Genomic DNA, 20,280 nt, shown 5'->3' on the forward strand with positions numbered 1-20,280 from the left:
TGTTGAACACAACCTATTCAAGAGAAGGGGAAACTACATGCAAAAAAAAAAGGAAAAATGCCATGCAGAGCTTAAGCCCCATACACACTATCAGATTATCTGCTGAGTTTTTCCTTCGGATTTACCAAAACCATGTAGTAGAAGGGCCTGCCTGATTGCATACAAATTGAAACTCCTAAGGTTTGTCCTCATATTATATGGTTTTGGTAAATCTGAAGGAAAAACTCAGCAGAAAATCTGATAGTGTGTATGGGGCTTTAGAGTTGCAGTATTTGTCTGGAGTATGGACTCCAGGCAATTTTTTTTTTTTTTTTACCAGAGACCAGTGTTTCTCAGCCTGGTACCCTGGTGTGCCATTTAGGGTTGTTAGGGGTGCAATGCTGCTTCCAGTATTTTTTTCTCAACAAAATGCAATTCCGTGGTGCAGACGGGCCAGCCACCAGTACCATGGAAATGCATGATGCTAATTCAGGGCAGCCCCAGCATTCAGAAGTGGAGGGAAGTCTGCCTTCATTTAAACCTGTTCCACATCCTAGCTGTATCCATTCTGCCACAGTCTTGCTATAGTGAGGATTGGAAGGTAGGACCCTGATGTTAAAGGGCGGGGGGAATCAAGATGTTAATGTGAAATGGTAGGAGGATGTGAGTGAGGACTCGGATGCTTCATGAGATCTGGAAACATTGGGGGTGTGACAGCTCTACCCAGGCTCTAAAAGTGATATGTGGATATAAACTTTTGTTTTAGAGGCCATACCCATAAGAGATGGTGGTGATATTACACCTAAACACAAAATGGAAGAAGTTTTCACTTGAGAAAGTTTTTCATTATCTGTGTGAGTTTATAAAAAATGTTTTTACTTGTGGGCACCTTCGTTTTTAACACTTACAATTGTTCAACACACAAATATTTCCGTGTCTCCACCTGTGTATGGCACAAGTGGCATTAAATGTCACAAGAAAGTGATGCATATGTATGATAAATAGAAATTTGTGGCACAATTCAGCATACAGTTGATTATATTAGCTCAGTATACTTTAAACTTTTATCTATTTATACTTTCAAAGGGTCCCATGACTAAAAAAAAGGGTAAGAAATGCGTTTGTTCTGCACTCCTGTTACCCATGTTCAGCCGACAGCAGGCTTAAAGGCTAAGTTTACCTTTTTTTTTCAAAATTTCAACTCCCCTATGTACCAATATTGCATTAATGTACTTTGTTTAGAAAAAAATAAAATAGCTTTCTTATACCCACTCTTACTTCACTGTCTTTGTGGATGTTTAAAAACCTTGCTCCATTACTTCTTCCTTACTTCCTGAACATACTTTAGGTCATGACACAGGAAGGAGTTGACCAGCTGAGGGTAGATGATGCAGAGTGTGTGCTAATGAGATCAGCTGGTCAACTCCTTCCTGTGTCATGACCTAAAGTATGTTTAGGAAGTAAGGAAGAAGTAATGGTTTTAACTACCTGACATCCGTGCTATGTCAGAATGACGGCCACAGCGCGGATGTGAATTCCTGGGAGGCTGTCATGAGACGGCCTCCCCTGTGCATACTCCCTGCGCACGCTCTGCAGGGCAGGCGCGGAGCGTGCTGTGATCACCGAGTCACTGAGACTCGGTGATCACTGATCTGATTAAGGGGCTGGTCCCAGCCCCTTACCATGTGATCAGCTGTCAGCCAATGACAGCTGATCACATGATCAAAACAAAAACTCGGTGATAGTTTTTGTTTTTCCTTACGCTGCGGCAGAGAAAAAAAAGCTGATCACCAGCTCACCTTAAAGGGACATTGGTCCCGAAACAGAAGAGGCAATTAGGCCTCATAATTGGAACCTGAAAGTGCCCACAAGTGCCACCTATCAATGCCCAAAAGTGCTACCTATCTATGCCCACAAGTGCCACCTATCAATGCCCACCAGTGGTGCCAATCAGTGCCACATAGAAGTGCTGCCTATCAGTGTAACCGATCAGTGCCCATCACTGCCACCCATCAGTGCCCATTACTGCCACCTATCGGTGCCGATCACTGCCGCCTCATCAGCGTACATCAATGACGGACAAAAATTACCCGTTTTAAAATTGTATAACAAAATAAAAAAATTACAAGTTTTTTTTTTTATTCGGTCTTTTTACATTTTTTTTACAAAAAATAAAAATTGCACAGGTGATCAAATACCACCAAAAGACAGCTCTATTTGGGGGAAAAATTATAAAAATGTAATTTCATGTTGTATGACTGCGCAATTGTCATTCAAAGTGCATCAGCGCTGAAAGCTGAAAATTGGTCTGGATAGGAGGGGGGTTTAAGTGCCCATTAAGCAAGTGGGTAAACATCCATGAAGAGAATGAGGTAACCATGGGTAGAATAAATGGAAAGCTGGTTTATTTTTGCAAAATAAGTGCATTAATGCTATATTGGTACATAGGGGAGCTGGAATTTAGAAGAAAAAAAAAGGTGAACAAATGTGAACTTAGGCTTTCAGCCCACTGCCATCTGACGCAACTCAGCTGGTGAAGGCTTGAGAAAGATCCCAACTTTGCAGTTGGGATCCACCCACATGCCTAGATCGACAACTGGCTCAGCCTCTCAGTAACGGCTCTTTGCTCAGAGCAGAGGGGAGAACTAAATCAACCAATCAGCAAATCTCAATGCTGCATCCACCTAGGTAAATATAATTTTTATTTTTTATTTTTTAAACCCTATACTTCTCTTTTATTCACTTTCTAAATATGCAGCTTCCAAATCTTTTAATCCTTGCCTGTATTCCAGTTTATTGTTCATGTTCCATTTATTGCAGAATTCTATAGAGCCACCTTGTATGCAGGAACTAGAGTTGTATCTCCCTATACCGTGTGCATCAATAAATACACACAGCCCCATAGCTCAGGATGGCAAGGCATTCCCTTGCCTTCCCTCCCTTTTCCAAGATAACAGATCCACTGGAGACTGCACTGTCCATGGTTAACTCTTTTTACCAGTGAAGACCAGAGGTTCAGAAAGGCAGCACTGAGAATACGGGAACCTGCAACATGGAAAGTACTGAAGTGCAAGTGTTGGGGTACAAATACTAACCATAATTTACTGCCAAAAGTTTATTTTATTGTGCTCAATGTGTCCAACTAAAAAATGCAAAGGGTTACAAACTACTTTAGACCTGGTTCACACCATGCATTTTAGTGCTTTTTGCATTTTGCAGATTTGCACTACAGTCCATTTAACATGGTTTCCTATGGAACACTTTCTGTAGTGCAAATCTGCAAAAGGCAAAAAGCACTAAAAATGCCTAGGTGTGAATCCAGCCTCAAGTTTGTTTATTGCAAAGGATTGTACCAGTGTTGACTGGAAGAAACAGGAATGCCCTGTACACGCGGTCGGACTTTCCGATGGAAAATGTGCGATTGGACTGTGTTCTCGGAAATTCCTATCGTGTGTGGGCTCCATCGGACTTTTTCCGTCGGAATTTTCGACAGACAAAGTTTGAGATCTGGATCTAAAATTTTCCGACAGCAAAATCCGATCGTGTGTAGAGAATTCCGACGCACAAAATGCCACGCATTCTCAAAATAAATTACGTGAGGAAAGCTATTGGCTACTGGCCTCTTTATAGTCCTGTCATACGTGTTGTATGTCACCTCATTCTGAATGATCGTATTTTCTGACAACTTTGTGCGACCGTGTGTATGTAAGGCAAGTTTGGGCCAAAATCTGTTGAAAAAAATCCGACAGATTTTGTCATCGTAATGTCTGACCATGTGTACAGGGCAGAAGAGTTAGGAGATTCAGGACTAATTGGTGACCAGTCTGAGTAAACTTTTTTTTTTTTTTTTTTTTTTTTAATAATATGTCATTTCAAGAATGTTGGGAAGTTATTTCCAGGCTTTCTGCAAAATATCAGCATGTCTGTTTACTTTCATCAAGCTCCTATCCACTTGTTAACCTTATGAGGAATGTAACATTTTCAGTCACACTCTAAAATCTGCACCAAGTACTAAAAACAATGTAGTAAAGCATCCTCAGACTGTGCAATAAATACTTCCAGGTTGGATGAATAGGAGAGAACACTAAAGCCTACTTGCAGTCTTGTATTATGCCTGGTTCACTCCTATGCATTTTTTAGTGCATTTTCAGTTTTGCCAAAACACACTACAGTCCATTAAACATGGTTTCCTATGGATGTAGTTCACATCTGTGCATTTTATGGAAAGGGCCAGGGTTTTTGGTTCCATAGACTTCAATGGTTTAAGGCTCGATTCACATCTATGCATGTTGCTTTTGAGCGTTTCTGCAGTGCTTTTTGCGATGCTTGCCACGTTTTTTGGACATGCATTTTTACCACAATTTTACCACAATTTGCATTTTGCATTTTTTTTTTAACTGAATCTAGCTGGTTGCTAAGGAGAGGGCCGAGAAGCGGGCCGCCGCATCCTTAGCAACCGATGAGTCATCAGCTGTCAGCTGACTTCCCGCTGAATGTTAAAAAAAAATGCCCCCCAAAATCCATACCAGACCCTTATCCGAGCATGAAGCCCGGCAGGTCAGGAAAGGGAGGGGACGAGCGAACGCCACCCCCCCCTCATAAACCATACCAGGCCGCATGCCCTCAACATGGATGGATGGGTGTTTTGGGGCAGAGGGTGCGCCCCCCCACCCCAAAGCACCTTGTCCCCATGTTGATGAGGACAAGGGCCTCTTCCCAAAAACCCTGGCCATTGGTTGTCGGGGTCTGTGGGGGGGGCTTATTGGAAACCAGGAGCCCCCTTTGATAAGGGGGCCCCCAGATCCCGGCCCCCCACCCTATGTGAATGAGTATGTGGTAAATTGTACCCCTACCCATTCACCTGGAAAAAAAGTAGTTAGTGTAGTGTTAAAAAATACAGTAGACAGTTTTTGACAAGTCACTAGGGCTGCCGGGCTGCATGCTCGGATAAGGGTCTGGTATGGATTTTGGGGGGACCCCACGGCATTTTTTTTTTTTTTAATTTTAGCGATTTTTTTTTAGCCGTCATTTTTTTTTTAACATTCAGCGGGAAGTCAGCTGACAGCTGATGACTCATCGGTTGCTGAGGACGCGGTGGCTGGCATCTCGGCCCTCTCCTTAGCACCCAGCTATATACAGTGTAAAAACAAGAAATTAAAAAAAGCAAATTGCGGTACTTGCGTTTTGGATACAGGTCCATTGAATTCTATTGCATGCAAAACGCTGCATTTTGCAGGAAAAAAGTCCCCGACCCTTTTCCAAAAATGCAGAGGCATGTTAAAAAATGTCCCTGCATTTCTGCAAATTTCAAAATGCATCAAAAAATGCATTAGTGTGAATCAAGCCTTAAGCTGGATTCACACCTATGCAGTTTTAGTGCATTTTGCATTTTGCAGATTTGCACTACAGAAAAATACAAAAAGCACAAAAACTGCATAGGTGTGAATCCAGCCTTATGGTGAACATGTCAGTTTGAAAGTAACCCACAATCACCTCAAAAATACTTAGTTGAAAAATGTTTCTATCCCCTTTCCTAAAGTAATACTTCCTTTGCGTTTATATACAGAATTAATAAAATATTAAGGAAATATCAAGGACAGTATTACGTAATCTTAAGGCTGCATGCACACCTGAGCATTTTCAGCTCGTTAAACACCCCAAAAAATGCCTTAAAATTGCCCATCAAGCAAATGGGAGCATTTTGTCACCTGAAGCAAAACTCCTGAAAAATGCCCTAAGCTAAAAAAAAGAATGTGAGCTTCTTTGGGGCAGGTTACAGGCATTTTTCTGCCTTTTACAATGGCGACCTGAACAAAATTGTGGCAAAACACGGCAAAAATGCAGCAATATCGCAGTAAAATCTCAAAAGCCTCAAGGTTGCATTTGAACATGTAAAAGCTGTAAAAGCTCACTTTTGTATTGTGTCAAATGAACTTTATGATAATGCACAGCATATATTTTATATATAGCATACAGTATATATTATTATATATAATATGATCCAGGCAAGGCACCACACTGAAAATATAGGGTGATACTTGTTTTAAATTATCAAAAGAAAATGCAGGCATTTTCTTTGATACTTGGAATTTCCTCAGGCCTCCACACACACAGTCTATAAGAAATGTCTCAAATTAGGATTATGTTGGGAAGATCCTTTGATTTTGGTCAAAAGAGTTTCAGGTTCAGATCCGATTTCAACCCGAAGTTTTGGCGTAATTCAGACCTGAAATGGACCAAAAGACGCACAGGGCTCCTCTGCAAATTCGCACCATAGCCACAGCACATCTAATTTGCATTAGCAGGAGATATTGACCGTCTCTCTGTGGCGCCGGATCACATATCTCCACTGCGGCTTCTGGTCCGTTTCAGGTCCAAATTCAGCCAAAAATTCAGGCTGAAATCGAACCTGGGGCGGTGAATGGGGACGCACCAGACCTCTGATGTAAGCCGCATGCGAAGATAGTGTGAACCCAGCCTTAGAAAGAATCCTCATATATGACATGTCATAAGCCTGTCTAAATAGAGTGTTTGTTCGCTTTATAGAATAATGGTTACAGTTCTATCACAAAAATACACATTTCTGAGTTAAGAATCTATAAACTACAAACATGTAAAAACGACTGTAGACCCTCCCACCAAGGTCACATTACACATTGGCAGTTCTTTTTTTTTTAAGTGTCACCCCTATTATGTTGTGCATGCAATGTCACAATATTTAAATGGCTCATTCTAAAACGGTCAACCAAAAATAATTTGGCACTGTATTGGCATTGGCTGAGATACAATGTTGCTCTACTAATTATTCTGATCTGTTGGTCTATGTTCTGGTGCAGTGTGGGTGTTGTGTCTGGGTTCTCCTTGGAGTGCCACAAGCATGGGAACCAGCTTGCCCCTGATCAGCATCATGAGTTGCAATGGTACGGATGGGCTGGCCTTCAGCATCATAACAACCAACGGCTCTGTGATGAGGGAGGGGGCTGTTTGATTGGGGGGGGGGGGCTATGTAATTTGTGAGCTCTGTGATGAGGAACTCTGATGTGATGGGGAGACTCTGTGGTGATTGGAGGACTTGATTGGAAGGCTCTGTTGTGGAGGGGAGGCTCTGATTTGATAGGGGGAGGGACCTCTGCTGTGATCTGGAGGCTCTGATCTGATGTGACAGAGGGGCCTTATATATGATAGGAGAGCATCTGATGTGAAGGTGGCTTCTGATGTGAAACTAATTTCATCAGTTGTGTGCAATGTCCTGGGCTCAGGTTTCCCAGTGATATGTAACATTTACCGTATATACTCGAGTATAGGCCGACCCGAATATAAGCGGAGGTAAAACCTAATTTTACCACAAAAAACTGGGAAAACGTATTGACTTGAGTATAAGCCTAGGGTGGGAAAATGCAGCGGCAACTGGGTAAACAATGCCCATCTGCAGCCTCACTGTGCCCATTTGCTGCCTCATTGTGCCCAATTGCAGCCTCATTGTGCCCATTTGCAACCCCATTGTGCCCATTTGCAGCCTCACTGTGCCCATTTGCAGCCTCATTGTGCCCAATTGCAGCCTCATTGTGCCCATTTGCAGCCCCATTGTGCCCATTTGCAGCCTCACTGTGCCCATTTGCAGCCTCATTGTGCCCAATTCCAGCCTCATTGTGCCCATTTTCAGCCTCATTGTGCCCATTGACAGAACACTGATATAGTTTCCCAGCATTGTATCAGTGTTCCTCTATCATGAATGAGGAGGAGGTAGGGCTTTGTTACAATGGACGTCCACAAAGACTGCATGATACAGCGGGAGACACACGCTGTTTTAGTAATCAAAGGTACGGCTGCTGTATGGCTCACTCATGTATAAGGGGGGGTTCAGCTTAAAAAAAAACTCGGATTATACACAAGTATAGACGGTACTTTTTTTACATTTTGAACTAGGGTGCCTTGAGCTTTTGCATACTTTTCATGGGTTCTATGACTGAAAAAAGGTAGGAAAACATTTCTGGTGTACTTTCCACCCATTACTCCTTACCATACTCCTAGTCACCCACACCCCATTTAGTGGTCAATAGGCACACCCTGGTAAATAAAGCAATAGCAGGCAACTTGATGTGTCTGCCCCTTTAAACAGGCCTTTGCTTCAAAGATTTAAAATGCCTGACATGTTCACTTTGAATTAAAGAAATCATATCATGTAAACTTCCAAAGGTAAATGCAGTGCCTTAGAACAAAAAACATAAGCTCCTGAGACAGGGTTTAAAGGCGCATTCGAATTTTTGTAAAAAAAAGGTGTTAAAAGAAAAACGTGCACTTGATATTGTTTTTTTGCTTTGAAACCAGCAAAGCATTGCAACCGCAATCAGTGGATCTCAGGTACAATGCACAGGGTCTTGCAGACTGTTCCCCTAGCCCCAGGTCTGTACTGATGTATGGCCCTTCAGTTATGTATGTTTTCCGATATGTATACATGTCCAATTTTTATCATAAATAAATACTTTTTGATACTTTTTACAAAATTGGGTACCATTAAAGTCCTTATGTTTAGTTTTTTAGGGTCCATTATTTTGTACTTCAGTTATGGAGCTGGGGGAATTAACTACTTCCCACCCAGGCCAATGTATATAAACAGCCGGACGGGCACTCTCTACTTCTGAGTGGATGTTCAGGAACGTCCCTCAGAAGGAGGGGGATGGTGTGCACGTGCCTGCACAGCGGCGTGATCTAGATGCGCTCGTATCACCCAGACACGGTGCATCTCCGATTGGCAGGAGGGCTCTGTGATTTGCCCTCCTGATCACATGACGACTGTGTCCAATCACAGCCGCCATGTGATGTAAACACAGAGCTGGTTGCTAGGCAATCGGCTCTCCTCTCCTCACGCAGAAGTTGTTGGTGAGGAGAGGGGATCACTGCAGCTAGTGAGTATGAGTTGTTTTTTACAGCTTTTTACTCATTAATCACCAACCTAGTGTCAACACACAATATAAACACAATGTAAACACACACATGTCCCCACACAATGTCCCCAAAACACATGTCCCCCAAACACATGTCCCCAAATAATAAAAACACATGTCCCCCACATATGTCCCACTAAAATCACATGTCCCAATGGTTATCTGCACACATATGTCCGTGATCACCTGCGCACATCTGTACATGATCATTTGCGTACATCTGTCAGTAATCACACAAACCAATTATTATACACTTAATGGAAATTTTTTTTACCAAAAACATGTAGCAGAATACATTTTTTGCTTAAATTTATGCCAAAATTAGATTTTATTGGATTTCTTTTAAAATAGAAAGAAGAAAATATTGTTTTTTAAAAATTTCCGCTTCTTTTCCACTTATATTGCAAAAAATTAAAAAGGGAGTCGTGAATAAATACCACCAAAAGAAAGCTCTATTTGATAACATTTTGATTTTGGTGCTGCGTAGCATGACCACGCAATTGTCATTGAAAGTGTGACAGCGCTGAAAGCTGAAAATTGGTCTGTATTGATGTGGTTAATAAATAGACCAGAAGTGCAATGAAGTCCTTTTTGAGAGCTATCAGTCCCTTTGCGGTGGTGGCCGATGGGACTTGTAGTCTTTCATGCACATTTTCATGTGAATGGATGACACAGTTATGCAGGTAAAGCCACGCACAGCCATGCCAAATTACATGAAAAATAGAATGCTGGAAGGATAAGAACAACGCTATTCAGGTAAGGTGTGGGGGGGGGGGGGCAGTTTGAGGTTTGGGGGTTGAGGAATGTTCCCATGTTTCATGTTACACCTTATATTTGTGTGTACCGTGAAATGGTCTGAAAGGTGGAATTAGCCTTTACCCAAGGTCAGGGAAGTTGATGCATTAGAATGCAGCTGCACCTAGTATCAGAAAGGCACACATGTTCCCAGGCAGAATATCTACACTTAAAACACTATAATGACTGACCGGATTACTTTAAGACAAATGATAAATGACCTGAAAATCTGTCTAAAAATAATATATGGGGAAGCAAAGGAATATGCTTTCAACATAGTAAAGCTGTTTTTATAAATATCCAGCAGTATATTGAAACAAGTTTTAGCTTGGTTAATAAGTCATTTGTGTTCGTTAGTATTAAAACAAATATTTCTGTCCTAGTTTCTCTTACAAAAGTGCTATTATTTTGCAGGCATTAAAATCCCCTCTTCGTGTCTTCACAAGTATGCAGTATTTGGCAGACAATACTGTTCTGCAATGGCAGCCACCTTCTCTGGCACAGTCCTAGATAAAGACTCAGCCTGACACTGAAAAAGAATTGCAGGAAGCCAACACCTAGTTCATGGCTAGAGAGGCATAGGAACTCCTTTGGGGTCCCTGGTGCCAGAACGATGACAAGCCCCCTGTAAGTACAATGAGGTCATTATGCATGGAGCAATAAATTAAATTGCACACTGGAATGCATTGTGTTACTGGTAACCAACCACAAGCCCAGATTTTAGAAGTCAGAGTGAAATAGTAGGGATGTCAGTAATGTCAATTGGCCACTAGGAATATTTACAGTGGAACTAAACTCAATTAAGTGTTTTCTAGATCAGTAACATTCAAGGCATGCCGTGAGTAACTGTCACTGTTGCTGGGGCTCTCAACTGAACTGTCAAACTATCAAATGGCTGGTATTATAGCTGATCACATGTGGAGCACCATGGTCCCGTATTCTCAACTGGTCATCTGGCCAGTAAATCTTTTATTTTTTAACTTCCTTTAACAGACCAAGCTGTCCAGCAAAAGCAATTGTTAGAGGGTTGAGAAAAAAAAAACCAATTTAGCACTGAGAGGGGTGATTACACATGTCAGCTTTCATTTATGTATGTAAAACCTTTATCCCAAACTTTTGCAGTAACTACCATAATTTTCGCTCCATAAGACGCACCTGACCATAAGGTGCACCTAGATTTTAGAGGAGGAAAACAAGAAAAAATTATTCTGAATGAAATGGTGTACTAATATATTTACCAGTCCTATGAAATGCAACCTGACCAGTCCCATGAAATGCAGCCTAACTTGTGCCCATTAAATGCAGCATGACCTGTGCCAATTAAATGCACAATTAAATGCAGCCTGACCTGTGCCCATTGAATGCACCGATAAATGCAACCTGACCTGTGCCCATTAAATGCAGCCTGACCTGTGCCCATTAAATGCACCATTAAATGCAGCCTAACATGTGCCTGTTAAATGCACTATTAAATGCAGCCTGACCTGTGCCCATTAAATGCAGCCTCACCTGTGCCCATTAAATGCAGCCTGACTTGTGCCCATTAAATTCACAATTAAATGCAGCCTGGCCTGTGCCCATTAAATGCAGCCTGACCTGTGCCCATTGAATGCACCATTAAATGCAGCCTGACCTGTGCCCATTAAAAATGCAGCCTGACCTGTGCTTGGTGACTGACGAGGACGTCATCACATCCTCCAGCCATACTCCATTCGGCCACTGTGGCTGCTCTGTTTTCTGTGAGTAACAGGCTTAGCCAGAAGATTGCCAGGTTCCCGCTATAGTGGCCATCTGCTATACATGGCATGGCGGCAGCGATGGTGGGGGAGGCCTGGTCAGTCTTTACTCCATAAGACACACCAACATTTTTTCCCATTTTGGGGGGGGGGGGGGGGGGGTGCATCTTATGGAACGAAAAATATGGTAATTAAAAAGTGTTAACTGGAGACTGACTTTGATTTGTTAGTCGAGTCCATCTAAATCTGGTAGTGTATCTAACACTATCATCTCCCCAGACTGACAATGCTTCTGTCCAAAGATGCCTCCATTTCTCCTCCATCCAGAGTGAAGACATCTTATGGGCTCTTTTACACAAGCATTGGATTCTAGGCCCCTGTACACAGGGTCGGAGATTTCGACAACCAAATCCGTCGGATTTTGCCCGTCGGATTTTGTCCGTCGGATCTTGTCCGAAACTGTTGCATACACATGGTCGGACAAAGTTGTCGAAAAATCCGATCTTTCAGAACGTAATGACGTAATTTCGTTACGATGGGACTACATTCAGGCTAGTAGCCAATAGCTTTGATGTAGGAATTTGATCTGAGCATGCGTGGCACTTGGTCCGATCAAAATTCTCTACACATGATCGGAGTATGTCCGATCGGCCCAGTTGGTCGGGAAATATTTCCAACAAGTTGGAACATTGGGTCCGACAGATATTCCGACGGAATCAGTCCGATGCATACCACACACAGTCGGATTATCCGACAACACGGTCCGATAGGACACATTCCGACGGATTCTCCGACCGTGTGTACAAGGGCTAAAGCAGTCTTTAAAGAGCATTAACTCTGCTATAATATTAATGAGCATTTTGGATGCACCAACATCGAGCAACGCTCCGCAAATGCCATGTGAGATGTTTGTTTTTATTTTATACGAGGCTAAAAGGGAAAATGATTGCCGTGCAACTGCACCCTTAAAGAGGAAGTAAACGCTGATGGGTTTACTTCCTCTTTGATTCCCTGCAAAGGTAAAGCATAATGGACTACTATGCATCGCCTTTTTGGCACAATTGAATAGAAGTGAATGGAGGCAGTTGCAAAGTATCAATGTCTGCCGAACTTTGCAGGCAGAATTAGTTTTGATTCACATCAATACAAGGTAATGCTAATGCTGGCTCAATCCTCCTCTTATGGGATCCTTATCTCTGCTCCTTCTCTTCTCTGTGTGACACCATAGGAACTTGCTTCCTATTGTGGCCCAACTGCAGGCTTGATCCTGAGCCGGGCTTTGTGCGTCCATTGACATGCACAGCGTGACTCGGGTCGGTGCCCCATGCCTTTCCCACAGGATTTGATTGACAGCAGCAGGAGACACTGTACTTAGCCAAGTCTGGGAGAGAGGTGAGAGGGAGGCACAGCACTGGATGGATGGGGGGGGGGGGGGACACCTTTTGAAAGGACAATACATGTATTGTAAGGTAAAAAAAAACTTTTGACTTTAACAATTTTGTGTGATGTTGATAAGTGTTCAGGAAGAGGTAAAGAGATGACCCAACTACATGTTTTACCATCTGTGTGAAAAAGCCCTAAGAAGTTAAGTATATTACTGGCAGGATCACTCGATGGAAATAAAGGGAAATCGTTTAAAAAGGGAAAATAAATGCACTCATCCGATTTAAAGTGATGAACTTGCAGGGATCTGATGAGGAAAATGACAGTCTCAATCTCTTTAGAAGTGACTAACCCTTTGGGAATAACTCACCAAAAATGTTTTTTTTTGCAGAGAATGCCTAAAATCTAACTTATATATTAATGCAAACTTCTGTGAAGTCAGCGAGCCAATCACATAAAATTACATTTCCGGGGCTGTACTGTACACCAACTGTGTATAGAACTCTTCCAGGTTGTCATATTACATTGAATTTTACAAAAAAATAAATAAATAGTGTTGCATATTAAAGTGATACTAAACCTTCTTGTTTTTATTTAAAATAACAAACATACTTACTTGCTCTGTGCAATAGTATTGTTCAGAGCAGCTCGATCCTCCTCTTCTCGGGTCATCCGCCGGTGCTCCTGACTCCTGGCAGCAAACAGCTTACTATAGGGGCACACATGCGTGCTCACTCCTGAACCCGGCCTGTGTGTCCTTAAGACACACAGAGCAAGGCTTGGCCATGCCCCCCACTCCCTCCTCACCTCCCACTGTTGTCTCTAAGCCAATGAGGCGTGAGAGAGCTGAGAGAGCAGAGAGAGCCTCGGCTCTCATGCACATTGCTGCATCAAGATTGGGCTCAGGTAAGTATAAGGCGGGCTGGGAGGGGGGTGAGCTGCACTCAAAAACCCAAGTTTTTTTTACCTTTATACATAGAATGCAAAAGCCTTTTGCCTTTACAACAACTTTAAAAAGGGAAAGGAAGTTTTAAAGGATAGGTTCACCTTTTAACAAAATATAATAAATACTATTTTTGTTTTGGGTGCCTGTAAATCATTGGTACTCTGCGGGACTCCTACAGACCTGTCACTGTATCTGTCTGTTCGTACCTCGTACGGGCAAGCAGATACTCACTGACAGGAAGAATAAACAAATTACCACCATGCTCAACAGCACAGTGATAATTCATTGAGAGCTACAAGCCAACAGCCACAAAGGCTGTCAGGACTTGTTGTTTCTCATTCTGTGAGTGAATGACTATCACCGGGGAGGGGGGGAATGACTGCAGCTGATGAAAATAAAATATGGTTGGAACATGTAACATGTTTCAAAGTGTAAACTTATCCTTTAACCTCTTGGCAATGATGGCAGCAAATATACAGCCTCTTGGTGGGTGGGCCTTGGCGCCAAGCGGCCGCATATTTGTGTACCACATTGCAAACACGGCTGTGCTGTACATGTGCGCCCTGCGCACTCCCAGAACAGTTACTGGCGGTTAAGGTAAAGCTCCAGATCGTTGCTTTCAATCAGGAGCTTTCTGATCATGTGACCGCCAATCATGGCAGACAACCTGTCATATATTTATAAATATATATTTCTGAGTAATATACTGTAGTCAGACCAGTGAAAGCTGAATTTTGCTTGTTTTGGATTAGCTTTCATCATTGCTCTCTTCACTACAATGCACAGTGTAAAAATAAACTCTTTTGCCCATAGCTGTTATAGGTTATACCTATAATTCTCTAACATACACGAGGAACGTGAAGTCCAGAACCTGACAAGTAGTTGTGAGGAAAAGCTCGGATTTTACATTACGTATGTCTAGGACAGCGTGTTTCCTTACTTCAGTTTTCATAAACCTACACCCTGCCAATAACCAAATGACATAAATATATAGGTATCAGAGAAGACTGGATGTACTTTTCACTCGCCTTTATTTATGTGTCTTATGCACCAAACTTTATGAAATGTATCATATAGATTCCAATGACAGCTGTTGGTTTTCCATAAGACACAAGACTAACCTTTGTTTAATGCTTCTCTTCATACTATGGAAATATTGGAAGTACGGTCCAAAGGTCACAACAGTTTATTTGAAACAATACAGCCATTTTGTAAGCTAGATGAGGAGGACTTACACTATTGCTATAACTAACATTCTCACATTCCTACTATAATTTGTAATGGCTTTTCACACTGGAAAAATAAAAATGAATCTAAACATCATTAAAGCAGTATAACCTGGACTGTAATTGATATCTGCTGTGGAGCGTCATCCTTTGTTGATGCTGTATTATCCTTCTGCATTGTGGACTGGGTTAAGCTGAATTAATTAATGCAGAAGAGCAACAGCCATCTTTAAGGAGACCACTTTGCAATGCTCATCTATAGAGTGTCTCCAGTGCAGGGGGCAGCCATCTTTGCTGATTCTAAAGATCAAAGAACAGTGATTGGCTGGTGCAACAGAGCAAGGAGTAGGAACTGCAGCCCAGTGAGAGGAAAGGAAAGAGGATGGTCCTTGAAGCAAGTGGGTGTGTGAGAAAGAGACTGAGCTGCCGATAGATGAATGGATCCCAGCCATAGCTGACCACAATCAGTTGAAAATTCAGAGAAACAAAGAAACTTGTAATGCCTAGTGGGATCCGACTGCACTAGAGAGCACCTCCACCACTTGTAAGGAAGGAAAAGAGACACTATCTCAGTAAGATTGAAAGTTAGAGATCATCAGCAACTTCTAACACAGTCTTACTTGAACTGGACTTTTATTAAATCAGAGCATGTGCCGGAGACCCTAAAGAGGGTACCCTGGTACTGGTAAGAGAATACTAACATCATACAAGTTAATCTGTTGTCTGCTGGGAACTTTAGCAAACTGACTTAGTTGAGAACCTGGTTGGCTCCTGGTGGAGCCTTTAAGGCTTTGGCGTAATTGAGCAGCTGCATCGGTAGCCTCCCACTCCTCTGCAATTAAACAGATCACTTGACTTAATGACTTCTCAACAGAGACAGCTTTAAGGGTTGACAATTTTTATTTATTTTTTCCCTTTATCCAGCCAGGTTATCCAGCCAGTAACACACATCCTGTGTTAAGGTATCTCCAGTCCACTGAAGGAGCAATGGAGACCCCCTTAGACAGCAGCATTGGCAGTCTGAGGAGAGGGTAGCTCCTCTCTTTGCACAGGCTATGTACAGGGCAGTGCTGAGGCACTGCTACTTTTACTTGATAATATATATTTTGGGCATACAAAGTGGATTTATATCATTTGTGGCTATTTAGCAATATATTTAATGAAAGCTTTTGTTCCCGGAGTTCAACGTTAAATAATGACTATTTAACGTTGAATATTTTTTTCTTGTTTTGTGAAAAATATTTTACATCAATGGCTGATCATTGTAAGCACCCTTGTCCGTGTTAAAGGGTTTACCTCAAACTGCCACTTTTGCAGAACAGTTTAGCCAAAAAATAGGAGACTTGCTGGCAGGTTCAACAGGTGAAAATAAAGGAAAAAATAAATAAATAAATAAAACTAACATAGCTGCCACACCTAAGAACTGGTGAGCTGTAATAAAAGAAAAAAGAAATGTTTGTTTTTTTGGGTTTAATACCACTTTAAACGAGAACCTGTGATTTTTCTTTTTTTCTTTTTTTTTTTTTAAGACCACTGTTACTCTTCAGTGAGATGAACAAAAAATTCCGTCAAAATATGGTTGTAATACATTTCCTTATGTGCAGGAAAACTATTCACAGTGGAAAAGTGAGAAAGGAAGAACAACAAGAAACAATAAAAACTGACCTGACTCCCAAAGCAACTGAACAGAATACATTGTTATTTCTCATGAAACTCTTTTCATTGTCGGAACATGTCGGTGGCGTATATTGTTCAAGAAACTCATTCCAATAGGAAGATAAACTTTATTTAGTACATACGAGTGGATGATCAAGTGTCGCTTGGTAAACTTCAAATAGGTTCAGGGCTGGTCTTTGTGTTAAAGGACACAGTCTTGAAAGTACTTGGTAGTACATTTATGTTGATGCTGGTGCATTAAACCAAAAAATTGTAATTAAACATACACTTTAGTCTAAAATGTGTACTGGGTCACCCAGTCTATTGGTAATCAGTAATCAGGTCTTCTGGGAACACTTAATCCATAACCTGTTGTGTACAAAGTGTTTTTAGAACGGTAGTCCCCCAACACACCAAGGACCAGATTCGTGGTGCGCTGAATAACGCACCACATCATCCCTACAAGAGCTCTGGTAGCTCTCCATTCCCATGGGAATTCCCCCAGAGCACCCTGGTTCTTACAGGCCATGGGCGGTACCTGTCCATTGCCTGGGGGTTGGAGACCTCTGTTTTAGAAGATTCCAGTCATCTCTAAGTACTTCCATGCTAGTGTAAAGATTTTGTTATACTGGCCCTGTGCTGGGTACTTTTGGAGTGCAGGAATAATGGAGGTATGCCTGAGACTTACATTTTCATTTTATGTTACAGTGACCTTGTTACTAACTAAAAACATCCCCAAAGAGGCTTACCGGAAAAATAAGATGGTGACTACTTACCTTTCCTGCTGTCCACTCTGTCAGAACACTCCTTTTGCAAGAAACCTTAGCTGAAGTTTGTTGGAAAACCGACACTTCTGGGAGTGTCAATCTCCCGGGGCAGCCGCAACACTCACTGATTCCTCCTTCCACCTTTTACGTCACTACCGTATTCAGTTGGAAATGTATTCACAATTTTTTTTCCAGGTATGTAAGTTTGAGGATATTTTTAGGTAATAACAGGGACACTTCAAAGATGAGCTTCAGGCAACTATAAAAAGCAAATTATGGCAGGTGAATCTTTTTCAGTGTAACTGCTTTAAAGTATTGATATATTTCTTAATATCAGTTCCCTTTTCTGTATTGCAACACTGAGAGTAGGAAAGGGAAGACCAACATTAGGCTTTGATTTACTATAGACTGAAAGGCTGTTTTCTTAGTAAAGGAATTTTCTCTTAGCATAGTGAGTGAGAAGTTCTGCTGATATCCATCATCCAAATGTATGCAAGCAAAAATACAGGCTTACCCCACTTTAAAGTACACAATGGGGTTTATTTACTAAAGCTGGAAAGTGCAAAATCAGGCTCGCTTCTGCATAGAAACCAATGAGCTTCTAACCCCAGCTTGTTCAATTAAGCTTTGGTAATAAAACCTGGAAACTCATTGGTTTCTATGCAGAAGTGAGCCTGATTTTGCACTTTGCAGCTTTAATAAATAAACCCCATTGTGTACTTAATTGTGGGGTATGCCTGTACTGTTTTTTTCAAATTTTCTTTGCATGTGATTGGATTATTTTTTGCAAAGCAACGTTTCACCTAATTTACTAAGCAAAGAGAAAATTGCCTTACAAAGTAAACCTATTCTTCTTTAGAAGGTCAACTCCTATCTACTAAGAGTCAGTTGGGCTCTGCTGGGTGTGTTTTGACTTGCATCCTTAACCCAGCTATGCTGCTATTGTTGCAGTGCAGGCTGAGGATCTGGCTGTGCTATCTGGCAGTGGTGTTGACAAAACCGGCTACTCAAATTATTTATTGGGCATAACAGTACCCATACATGTAGTTCAATTATGTAGAGTTTAGTTTTAAATGACTGTTGCTATGCTATGTTTTATATGAGTTATATAGATATATTTGACATGTTGTTGAGATGCCCCCCACATTCTCATGTGTTAAATGGCATGTTTGAATTTCAAAACCAACACAACATCATTAAAATATTATTATGGGCATCTATTAGAATCTATGGTATTGTTTCTCTGCCTTTTTAGCCCATATAAATTTCTACTGATGAGCATCATTCTAACTCTAAATTATTCAAGTTTAAATGCCCTCTGTGAATGGAAATGCGGTCACTGTTTAACTTGAAATCTGTGTGATGTGACATAAAAACAAAATCAACCTTTTTATATTAAAAATGCAATAACTATCTTGAGAATTATGCCATACTAACATAGCTAGCCCAGGATCACAAAACAGTGTAATAATAATTCATTCATTGTACTGTGGTGTTGAGAAATATGATCTACTATTTACAATGGTGGAACAAACCCTGCATGAAGACCACAAAGCATACTAGCATCTGGAATTTTATGAGACAAAGTATGGGAACTGCCAATTAAGAGGTTAACCAATCAGAATAACGTATACACACCCATAAAAATCACTGGTTTCCATCCTACTATAAGTTAGGCCAAGCCGTATGTTACCAGCAAAGCTCTAGGTATATGTTCAGCACCTATTGATGAGTGATACCTATGGCTGACAAAGAAACGTCACACAGGATAAGTCATAAGGTTGTCTATGGTTACATGCTAGACTTTAATAAAGCAAAAACCAATGGTAAAGTTTAACAACCCAGAACAACCAATGTGGAATCACCTTTTTCTGAACTGACTATTTTAAACTCATAAATGGGCATAATTATGATTGGTATATGGCCTTTACTGTTCAAAAATATCTTATTAATTAAATGAGTTTTTGGAATGATTTCCTTTGCCATCACTCTTAAGATGCCTAAAATAAAAATAATCAAATGCCAATTCAAACTTCATATTCATGGGGGTTGATTTACTAAAACTGGAGAGTGCAAAATCTGGTGCAGTTGTGCATGGTAGCCAATCAGCTTCTAACTTCACCTTGTTCAATTAAACTTTGACAAAGGAACCTAGAATCTGATTGGTTTGCATGCAGAGCTGCACCTGATTTTGCACTCTCCAGTTTTAGTAATTCAACCCCATTGTCTTTAATAACAATGGACCGATCTGGCATCTGTTACAAGGTACAACTAAAGCTACCTCTTATTTGCTTCAAATATATGTATTAGACCTCCCTGATTTAAAAAAAAAAAACCTCTACTTTGCATCTGAACTTGATAGAGATTTGTCTCTAATGTATGCACAATTAAAGGATCATACTCTTTTCTTTTGGGGAATAAGCAAAACATGTTCGAACATCCTGCAAAACCTCAGACTTTGCTTGCACCAAGCATTTTTTTCTTGTTAGTTATCCCCTCAACTAGCCATTTATGGCCAACCATGCTATGAGCATTCACAAGGAATACTAAGTGTGAAGCCTAATTATAGTAATACTGTAATTTAGCACATCTACATTATTAAAAGCTAGTAAATGAATTAGTAATTGTATAAAAAAAAGCCTGCTTATAATTTTATTGCAGCTCAGCAGTATTATTTCAATTTGTGTCTGCATACTGTGAAACAACTCACATTAGTCAAATTTTCTCCGTGTAGGAAAAGGGAGAGGCAACACAAGATTCTTCAAAAATGCACTTTGAAGGTTTGCAGTGTAGAACAGATTTTCCAGCACAACTCTGTAATTTTGACTTTCTGTGGAAGCTCCGCTT

The 20,280-nt window shown here is 41.1% G+C and overlaps 1 protein-coding gene across 2 annotated transcripts in view; it reads right to left on the reverse strand.

Annotated features, from left to right (window-relative positions):
- Positions 1-20,280, reverse strand: part of CAV1 (caveolin 1) — a 91,342-nt gene that overhangs the window by 70,433 nt on the left and 629 nt on the right. Inside the window, exon 2 of one of the 2 annotated variants that reach the window (XM_077473936.1) lies at positions 17,443-17,692. The exons of the other annotated variant lie outside the window; for it this stretch is intronic. The gene's annotated coding sequence lies outside the window, so the exon portion shown is untranslated. The remainder of the gene's footprint in view (positions 1-17,442; positions 17,693-20,280) is intronic. 2 annotated transcript variants of the gene reach the window in all.

This window comes from Lithobates pipiens, unplaced genomic scaffold (genome assembly GCF_037356315.1).
Source record: "Lithobates pipiens isolate NorthernLeopardFrog02 unplaced genomic scaffold, aLitPip1_a1.2 Scaffold_8, whole genome shotgun sequence".
NCBI classification, from domain to species: Eukaryota; Metazoa; Chordata; class Amphibia; order Anura; family Ranidae; genus Lithobates; species Lithobates pipiens.